Raw genomic sequence first — 9,265 nt, 5'->3', positions numbered from 1 at the left:
ACTTTAATATGATCCATATGATTCAGACAGTACTCACGTCAGTTATCTAGATTTCCATCAAATTGTAGTTACTAAAGTATATGTCAGCAATGTGCGAATCTGCTGACTGGTCAGCAATCAAGAACCGCGGTTAGAATCCTGAGTGTAGTGCATCTCTCAATTAATCAAAGGATGCCACGTGCACAGTCACGTTCAATGAAGCATTGCAAAAAAAAGGTATAATCAGCACTTTTCTAATCGTGATATAAGTACCTGTAACATTGACCTTAAAGGACTTAAAGAAAAAACAATATTGTTGAAATATTCGATTTAAAAAAAAAAAAGTTAAGCCCACATAGTCCACTTCATCATGTATATGCCAATTTTAGTGCTGATTTTTTTTAAAACTTTGATACATGTAAGTACAAAAATATCACACATGGCCACTGGAGATTTAACGCTTAAAGCTGACGAAACGAAACTCCAAACATACGTAGTCCTAATTATTCTGAAGAAAACGGTATATTTGGTTTTTCGATATCTTTCAAAGAACGGCACTGAGTGGGTTTTGAAAATGTGGTGTTTTTCTGGAATCACGTGGAATTTTCCAGAAGATCTGATTATTTCCCCGTAGTCAAGCGCCAATTTGGGCACCCCCTCTAGGCTAGAATTGAGATAAGAGCTTGTTGCGCATGCGTTAAACCAAGAAATGTTCTAGCCACCTATCCGGTTGAACTTGTAGCGGTAAGTTGGATTGAATTTTGACTAGTGCCAGTAATTTCTACCATTTTACGATATCAAAGGCGGTGTTCTAGGTTATGGCTATTTAACAACGATTAATGTCTGCTGATCACAATTATGCATGTAAGATATGACCCAGCGTACAGGTAGATAGCCTACATGTTTGTTGACGTTGTACAGACGCGGAACAGTTCTCGTTGCTTCAATATTTACTTTCGTTATTTTTTGTTTCTACGTTTAATTAAATTAAGATTTCGGTGTGTGAAGCCTGTTAAGTGTTTGTGGTAATCTCTAATCTCTGTGATAATTTGTTTACGTCTAAAAATAGCAATGGTAATCCAGTGGCGGANGGGGGGGGGTTCCATGTTGGAAAAAATTGAGGAAAATGGTGAATTCTCAGGGTGGGTGGGTTTCCTGAAGCCCAAAAAACCCCTCTGGATCCGCCACTGTAATCCCAGCTTGAAGAGACATCACTCTGACAATATAGTATAGAATTTTAATAAACATTTTAAGTGTTATTTCCTAAAAATTGTTGTTTTGGTAGGTATAACCAAAAAATACTACACATATTTACAAAAGATCCATCGTGTTACCATTGAAAAAAACCTTTTAACAAAAATAAAATAAAAAAATAGATTAACTTATTCTTGTGATAAAATATCAATATTCTAATTGATTTCACATATTATTGTTTCATAAGCACTGGTCGAACGGCACTGTATAGATTCCGGAAATAGCGATCACCGAAGCGAGAGCGAAATAAATCACGTCGTTGTACACCTCCAGTCGAGGTAAATTTGGATAATGTTGTATAATTAGTCAAAACGGATGAAGCAGTTATTTTCGCAACTTTTCAACCCGATAAACTGTAATATATATTGATAATCACTTCTTAATCTTACATAATCGATCATTAATCACAAGCGCTGACATCCGAATCGATCTAATTTCTACAATTCTTATAATAAATCTGATAAATTTTGATTGAATTCAGAGACGATGATGAAAAAAGAGTGTGTGAGGAGACATGCAGTCAAAGCAAATTCCGGTTAATGTCTGAAGTTTGAACAACCGTGGCTCTTAATCGACGACTACTGTATGGTAACTTGCTTGTTATGATAAGATTGACAATGATTACTAGTGATTATACTGTCGATTTCCTTGTATAATTATTACATGGTAATAAGTCTCTTCTGATTGTTATTACAGAGGTTTTGCAACCTTACGGGTACTTGTGAGCTACAGTACACGTACAACTATATAAAGGACCGTCCACATGTACGTGTAGCATGTATAGCTGTGACTTTTCAACTTTCTATCGTAATTTGAAAAGGCAAGGCCTAAAAAGAGCGTTGCTTTTGTTGATATCTGATATTTACTGATTTAGGATGAGATGATACTGCTTTCAGAATGAGATAAGAACACTACCTCCAAGAGATTTTAAGATCGGCATAACAATTAAGGGGACACCTGGGCAAATTCGGCCCCTTTTATTTAAGTCCGTTCTGGGAAGTAGGGCAGCACGTCCGTTTTTGAAGAATTATCTAACTTTTCCTGTCAGAAGATCGGATGGCCGGACGAGCCCCGCCATGGGGTAAGTTCGGACAGGCATTCGGGTAAGTTAGCCGTCAAAAACGTAGCAATTCCGTTTACAGAAAGTTAGCATAACGAGAAAGATGATGATTTTCTTTCTAACATCTCAAATGTAACTTTCTCCTTTTATGTAATTTTTATTATATTTTTTCCTCGTCATTTTTATATGATGTACTTTTTTTGCACTCATGTTTATTATATGTGTAACAGTTGAAAGATAAATGCAACGGCCAGATTGGGGTTCGAACCCGGAACCCTCCGAACTCTAGACCGCCACTCTAACCAATTGAGCTACCTGGTCGCAGACGATCGACCCTGAGTCCAGTTCCGCTACTTCCTCCCTCCTTCAACAAAGTCTTCGACCCCGAAGACACACCAAACCCTATACCACCTTCCATGGGTTAAAGGAAAAGAGGAAATGTAACAGCCAGGCCGGGACTTGAACCCGGAACCCTCCGAACTCGAGACGGATGCTCTACTAATTGAGCTAAATGGTCGGCGACGACCGATCCAGTCCAGTTTTATTGCATTCCCCCTCCCTCTTTAAAGTCCCCGCCCCCGAAAAACACAACTATTTACAACCCAGTTTCAGGTATCCCTTTGCTAAGCGTACTCCTAGGCTTGAAACAAGCGTTGGCAAGATTGCCAATTTTGGACAGGAGAACGAGAAAATGTAACGGCCAGACTAGAGTTCGAACGGCATATTTACCGAAAGTCGATCTTAACCCTAAAATATATAAAATTACTCTTAACACTTTAGTTTAGGTCTAAATATAGCTGTAACAAATTCTCAGGTCACTGTTGTGTTCATAACTTTTTTGATATTTTTTTTTAAACAGGGAACAAACATAAAGTGGATAAATTCTTTGTACCCTCACGCTGCAGTTTTTATCGTTTGGTATTATATAATATATTTACATTGGAGACTTATTTCTTCTGGAACTAGAAGAAAATTCTTCGTTTGTGTAACCGTTCTTCCTAAGTTCCGGTGGTCTTGCATGTAATGTTCAATTATTTTACTAAACTCTATAAAGCTTTTTTGGCAGTAACAGCACTCGAAATTATCCATCTGTGTGAGAAAAAACGTGTATTCCACCAACAGGCAAAATGTAATAATGCAATAAACCATACAGTAACATAAAGCCGCAATCGCTATTATAGTCTGATCGCTATTATCCATACAGTAGCATGTCCAAAGGTGCTATTTACAATCATTGTTTATTTTATGTTTAAAAACACAAATGCTTTCGTTAAGGTGTGTTTTGAATTTATAAATCATTGAATTAAGAAAAATACATAAACCATGTGTCAAATGAGATTTGTGATTTAATTATTGACATAATCTGTGAGATTGTCGACCTCGGGCCGTGATAACCGCACTGATTCGTTATATTTTAATGTGCTTTTCAGTTTCATTTCTGGAATATTTCAAGTTCGTAACGCAGGTTGATCTATTAATACACTAATTGTTTTGCATCCACCCTCGTAATGATGATAGTATACCGAAAACATGTCAATGATCACAAGCATGCAGTGGTCTTCAAAAATCTACCTCGCTTCGGAGATCGTTATTTCCGGAACCTATACAGTGCCGTTTGACCACAGTGAAAAGTATATATACAATTTCAAAGTTATTTTTTAATTTAATTATCAGACTAACTGTATAATTTACTCAAGTGAATTAGAAACATAAAATAATTTTATGAAACCATATATATATATCGTAACCGAAGTACATAAAATCTACTCGTCCGAAAGACTAGTTGACAATAAAAATCACTCATCTGTCAGCAAAATCTGCTCCTCAGGACGAGCGGACGAGTGCTTTTGCCGAGCCCTGATTAAGATACTTGCATGCATGTGCATGTAAATTTATAAACTAATGCATCACAATTGCAATTGTAATATAGAAGTGAAAATTGTGTAAAAATGTTTTCTCGTATTTAAAGGGGCATCACGGTGAAGTGTATATTTTTTCTTTTGGTTTCAAATACTACATAAACATATCAAGTGAGTCTCCTTATGGAAAGTAATGATCGGATTTGGCTGATATATATTCATAAAAATGAATAATTTTAAGATAGTCATCGGGATTTCTACCTGTCTGACCAACGTTTTGTCCAGGGATTTCCCTCTGCTAGTACATGTGCATAGCACACCATTTCATTGTAAACAATGTCTAGCCGTGTGAGGAAACCGTTACCGCGTCAGCTACAAAGCGAAAAGTTGCCAAATGGTCAAAAGATAGCACAAGGATTATGTTACGGAATCATTATTCCAGGTGGGAAGTATTCAAAGGAGAAAATAACTGCCCTAGCAGTTAGTACGGTGCATGTATTCTTCCGGATAGCCGGTTAAAGCTGAAATAGAATCGACAGAAATGCTGTTTATGTTATGAATAAATATCTAAAACTATTAACATCGCTAGTATATATCTTCGTCTGAGTTGGAACACAGATGAACTTATTTTGTTATATTTATGGGCGTGTATGGGAGAGATCTATGACAGTAGTTTATGCGAAAGGAANAAACTTATAAATATTTGGGTTTGTGCAATAATAACGGGGAATATATTTGTTACGTAAGGTGGATATAGTTATATTATTACATTCAAATATATAATGAAATTCATCTCCGACACTCACGAAGGGATAGTTTGATTTTGCTATGAGGCCCTCCAAGGGATAACTGTTGTGATAGCCACGGCGTATTCTGTTCTCTCCTCTGTCGGTACTCGGGGTCAAATGAGATACGTGCGCTATTAGTTTTAATATTCCCGGGTTCAGTAAAATGGTATAATTTAATTGTATTGCTGAAGTAAACGTTTTTTTTTATTTATATGCAAGATTTAAATATGTCAAAAACACGGTTCAGGATGAATAACTGAGGAAGGAGAACCTACTTATATAGCACAGACTTAGATTCTAATTCCGTGCCTATAGTAAATAGGATCGCATAACAAAAATGTTTTTTAAATCGTTATGTTTCAACAGTTCATGTTTTCATATGATGTTGACTTAGAATGTATGATCATGCATCAACTTTTTCTCATTAATTTATTCAAAGATTTCAAAAGCTTAGGCAAAGGTTTGACCGAAAGTGGGTTTGTGGGGGAACCAAAAGGTGTAGGGTAAATCACAAATATAATATGATGTTTTTAAAATGAGCTTAACAAACAAAATACACAATTTTTGTTTTTGAATATTAAACAGGCATATATTAAAAAAAAGACAAAATTTCATTCTGCGTGTATTGCGTGATTGTTTATAAAAACGGATGATTAAGTCAGAGGTCATTTTAGGTAACTTTCAAACGACACCCCTCAAACTTGGCAATTTTAAATACCCCTCCATCTTAATTGAATTTAAAGGTGCAGGACACTATTTATACGATATAAATATAATACAATTTAAAAGTTAATATTGTGTATCATACATGTATATATCATATAATATGTGCTCAGCACTTGTGATTGAAGTAAGTTCCAGGCCCTTTGTTGTTTTCTTGCGTATCAAAGTTAACTTACAAATAAAAAATGACGTTTGCCACCACAACTTCAGTAAAAGGATTAATTTAATATATGAAGTTTGTTGGTGTTAATTTAGGCCTCAAGGAAAGTATCTGATTTGATTGAAAAGAAGCCACTTGCTACGAGTGCATGCCATTCAACATTGAATAACTTGCTGAAGTCTTGTCATGTGATGTCGAAATTTCGCACGTGCGTTGTTCTGTTAATGCTTTTGCAGTCTACTATGTCGCTAAACTATTTTATTGTCCGTTCGCAGAGGAGCTGTGTAGGGACAACATTTATTTAAAGGCCCTGGTAGAATCAAGAAAAGCCAGACCTATTGTAATATACATACATATATGACTGGGTTTTAAAATCTCGATTTATATCGGCCCTTTTTCCTGACTTTTTGCTGACTATTCAAAATAAAATCTTTTTGAATGTTCCACGTCCCATTATGAGGACAACTATTAACCAGCAAACCAGCCGTGTCAAAGCGTCACCTTCGCTTCAACCTTAGCCCAAATGTTTTCGTAGTCCCCGTAAACAAAATTGCATGTCGATCTGACTGAATCAGTTACAATGCACACATATGTAAACATTTTTTTAGATTAGTCTTTAGATAAATACGCGTCACGCATCATATAGCATCCGTACGTTGGTGCGGTCTTACTGTTGGTATACCAGTGGGTATTCAGTCTGAACAATGAAAGGATGACAGAAATTATTATATAATAATATAATTGAAAGAAGGTATACAAAATTTAACTGAACGTTTAGATGGCGATAAACCGGTTGGTTAAATGTTGACACTTTCAAAACATGACATTCTTAATTTATTGACAACTTTTCTCTGTTTTCAGAATCGTGGCGGTGCATTTAGACTTTATATGATTGGAAAATACACTAAACGAGCGCCTTGGAGCGGAGTCAGAAAATGGATATATGAGTTTAAAGCTCGCGCTAATCCCATTACCATTGAGTGAGTATTTCTTTTAATCACGATATACCCTGACGCTGCGATGTCACTGTGTGCATGTATCAATAAAGGAAACAGCGTTTCGGTTCACAATACAATGCACCGAAAGTGAGTGGTTATATGAACGTGACCAAAAAATAAAAAACAATCTGGAAGTCATTTTTGGAAGCATGGACGTTTAATCCATAATTACATAAAATATCACAAATATCCATATATCATAATGTTAATTCGTCTTGGCACGTGCAAGTTGTTGTATGCAATGAAGCATGTAGGCGCTTGTCGGAAAGCAAGCGTTCTGAAAATTACTAGCTAAAGGCTAACACTGGTTCGTCGTAGTTTTGATCCTGCTTTTTCTGTTAATCAACGAAAATGTCATTTATCCTCATATAAGTACCTTGTACAGCTATTATGATGTAGACAATCATTATATGACAAATTATCCTGGCTATTATAGAACATAACGTACCTGTATTGGAGTTACCCGGGCAATTGATTGCGGGTGTGATTATACAAAACAGAAAACAAAACACGTTGGTGGGGAGTGGGGGGAATGCACTAGTGTATCCTGATACTTATACTTTCCGCCAATCGCTTAGCTTGGGATGCTGACACCGTGGTCCAAAACAGATATAATTGCTAACCTGCATAGTCTGCTGGATTTCTTTAAATGAAAGTAAACTGCGGAATTAAACGTTGTGTTTCCCCAAGAGAATAGTTCACCAATGATAGGTAACATATCTGATAAATGTGGGCAGTAAAATGGACGGATTTCATGCGACCTGCGTATCGTTAAGCTAACCAGCCTTTGACAAGATTGGCAGCTGGTAATTTTTACCATTGTAGTTTGTAAGCAGTGTTTTGATTGGTCAAATAAGAATATCACTTATATAAAATGAATAATTTTCAATAGTTCACTGGTAACAAGAGATCCAAGAGGAATGTTGGACCCAACCATCATACCATCTTCATTAATTCTATGTCAGTTCGGTCTTTTCTCTTCTTTTCTCTAATCTGTTTGAGTGGGTCAACTTAACAGTAAATGCACATTTAGGTCAAGTTTGAGAAAGATCTCTCCAGTCCTTTCTTAGAACTAGTGATAACAAACATTCACTGTCAAAATCCAAGATGGCCGCCAGTCGACCAGTTTTTTTTATTTGATCAGTCACAAAAGTAAACATGCATAACTAGGGACCAAGAGAAACCTACATATTGAAATTGAGAAAGATCCCTCCAGTACTTTCTGAGAAATAGCGATAAAAACATTCACTGTCAAAATATAAGGTGGCCGCCAGTCGGCCATATTGGTTATCTGATCAGTCATTAAGTTAACATGCACAACTAGGTAACTGCAATGTCCGATCGTCCGGTACTTAAGACTCAAAACAGTCTGCCGTCCGGCCGAGTATCTTGTATACAATACAAAAGTACACCCCACAGCAGACTAAGTGGTTACCTGTACAATGTCGAGATGAGTTGTCTCTCTTTGACTAATTGACAATGTGATTATGATTCATATGAATAAATCGAAATATTTAGTTTTTAATCTTTAATGCATGTTTCAGACAGAATCTACCTCATTTTGTTCGTTAAAGATTCTCCTACTAAACTATTTAGTTGCACCTAGTACATTTCTCCTAAATTGCACCTATTATAAGTTTCTTCTCGTTTATTTCTTCTAAATTACTCCTAGTACATTTCCTAATGACCTCCTAGTACGTTTCTTCTAATACATTTCTCCTAGTTACTCCTTATACTTTAACTGCCGCCTTCTGCCCCTTCTCCATCGCTGCCTGCTTTGCCTGCTCTGCCTCCTCTGCCTGATCCCTTTGAGGTCAAATTGACACTGTGCCTTTGAATCTCCCGGCTTTCAATTTATAGAAAGTGCTAGCCAAAATCATATTGCTTGAAATTATCAACACGAGATATCTCCTGCGTTTTATATATTAAGTGAATAAAGTCCGAGAGACTCGATAAAATACTATGACGATGATTCCCGAGTGTTACCGAAAAGATAAACAAATATAGCTTCCGTAGAAGACGAACCGCTATGTCCGAAACTAACTTTCGACTCTAATGGACTATAAAAGTTCAGACAGTATGATTAAATGGAATACACGTGACAGGTATGATGTTATATCAACAGGCTGAACAATCGTTATGAGTATTAACCTGTGTTTCCCGTAAAAATACATATTACACCTGGTGGTGGACTTGTCGTCTGCTCATACACATTGGTTCAACAATTATAGTTTTCACCTACCATTTAAACACTTGGATCGTTAATTTACAGACTCACAACATAATACTACGATCTTATTTAGTTGGAATACTTGTATTATGATACAATTAGATGAAATATAGCTATAAGAGATCACTTACAGACGAAATTTTCGTTACAAGAAGAGAACAGATTTGGTGTTCATTTCGGACTATGTCAGCTTTCAGCATAGGAATCTTGGTAA

General features: G+C 36.3%; 1 protein-coding gene across 3 annotated transcripts in view; it reads left to right on the top strand.

Moving 5' to 3' along the window:
* The first annotated feature begins 696 nt into the window (after positions 1–696).
* Positions 697–9,265, top strand: part of LOC110459672 (beta-1,3-galactosyltransferase brn-like) — a 23,028-nt gene continuing 14,459 nt past the window's right edge. The window contains exons 1-4 of one of the 3 annotated variants that reach the window (XM_021512034.1): positions 701–723; positions 1,421–1,511; positions 1,715–1,821; positions 6,685–6,803. The gene's annotated coding sequence lies outside the window, so the exon portion shown is untranslated. Of the gene's footprint in view, positions 724–1,420; positions 1,512–1,714; positions 1,822–6,684; positions 6,804–9,265 lie in introns of all 3 variants that reach the window. The other 2 variants (XM_021512035.1, XM_021512036.1) reach the window with 2 other exon arrangements.

This window comes from Mizuhopecten yessoensis, unplaced genomic scaffold (genome assembly GCF_002113885.1).
Source record: "Mizuhopecten yessoensis strain PY_sf001 unplaced genomic scaffold, ASM211388v2 scaffold10185, whole genome shotgun sequence".
Taxonomy (NCBI): Eukaryota; Metazoa; Mollusca; class Bivalvia; order Pectinida; family Pectinidae; genus Mizuhopecten; species Mizuhopecten yessoensis.
The sequence above is the reverse complement of the archived record's forward strand: the minus strand, read 5'-3'. Positions and strand labels throughout refer to the sequence as shown.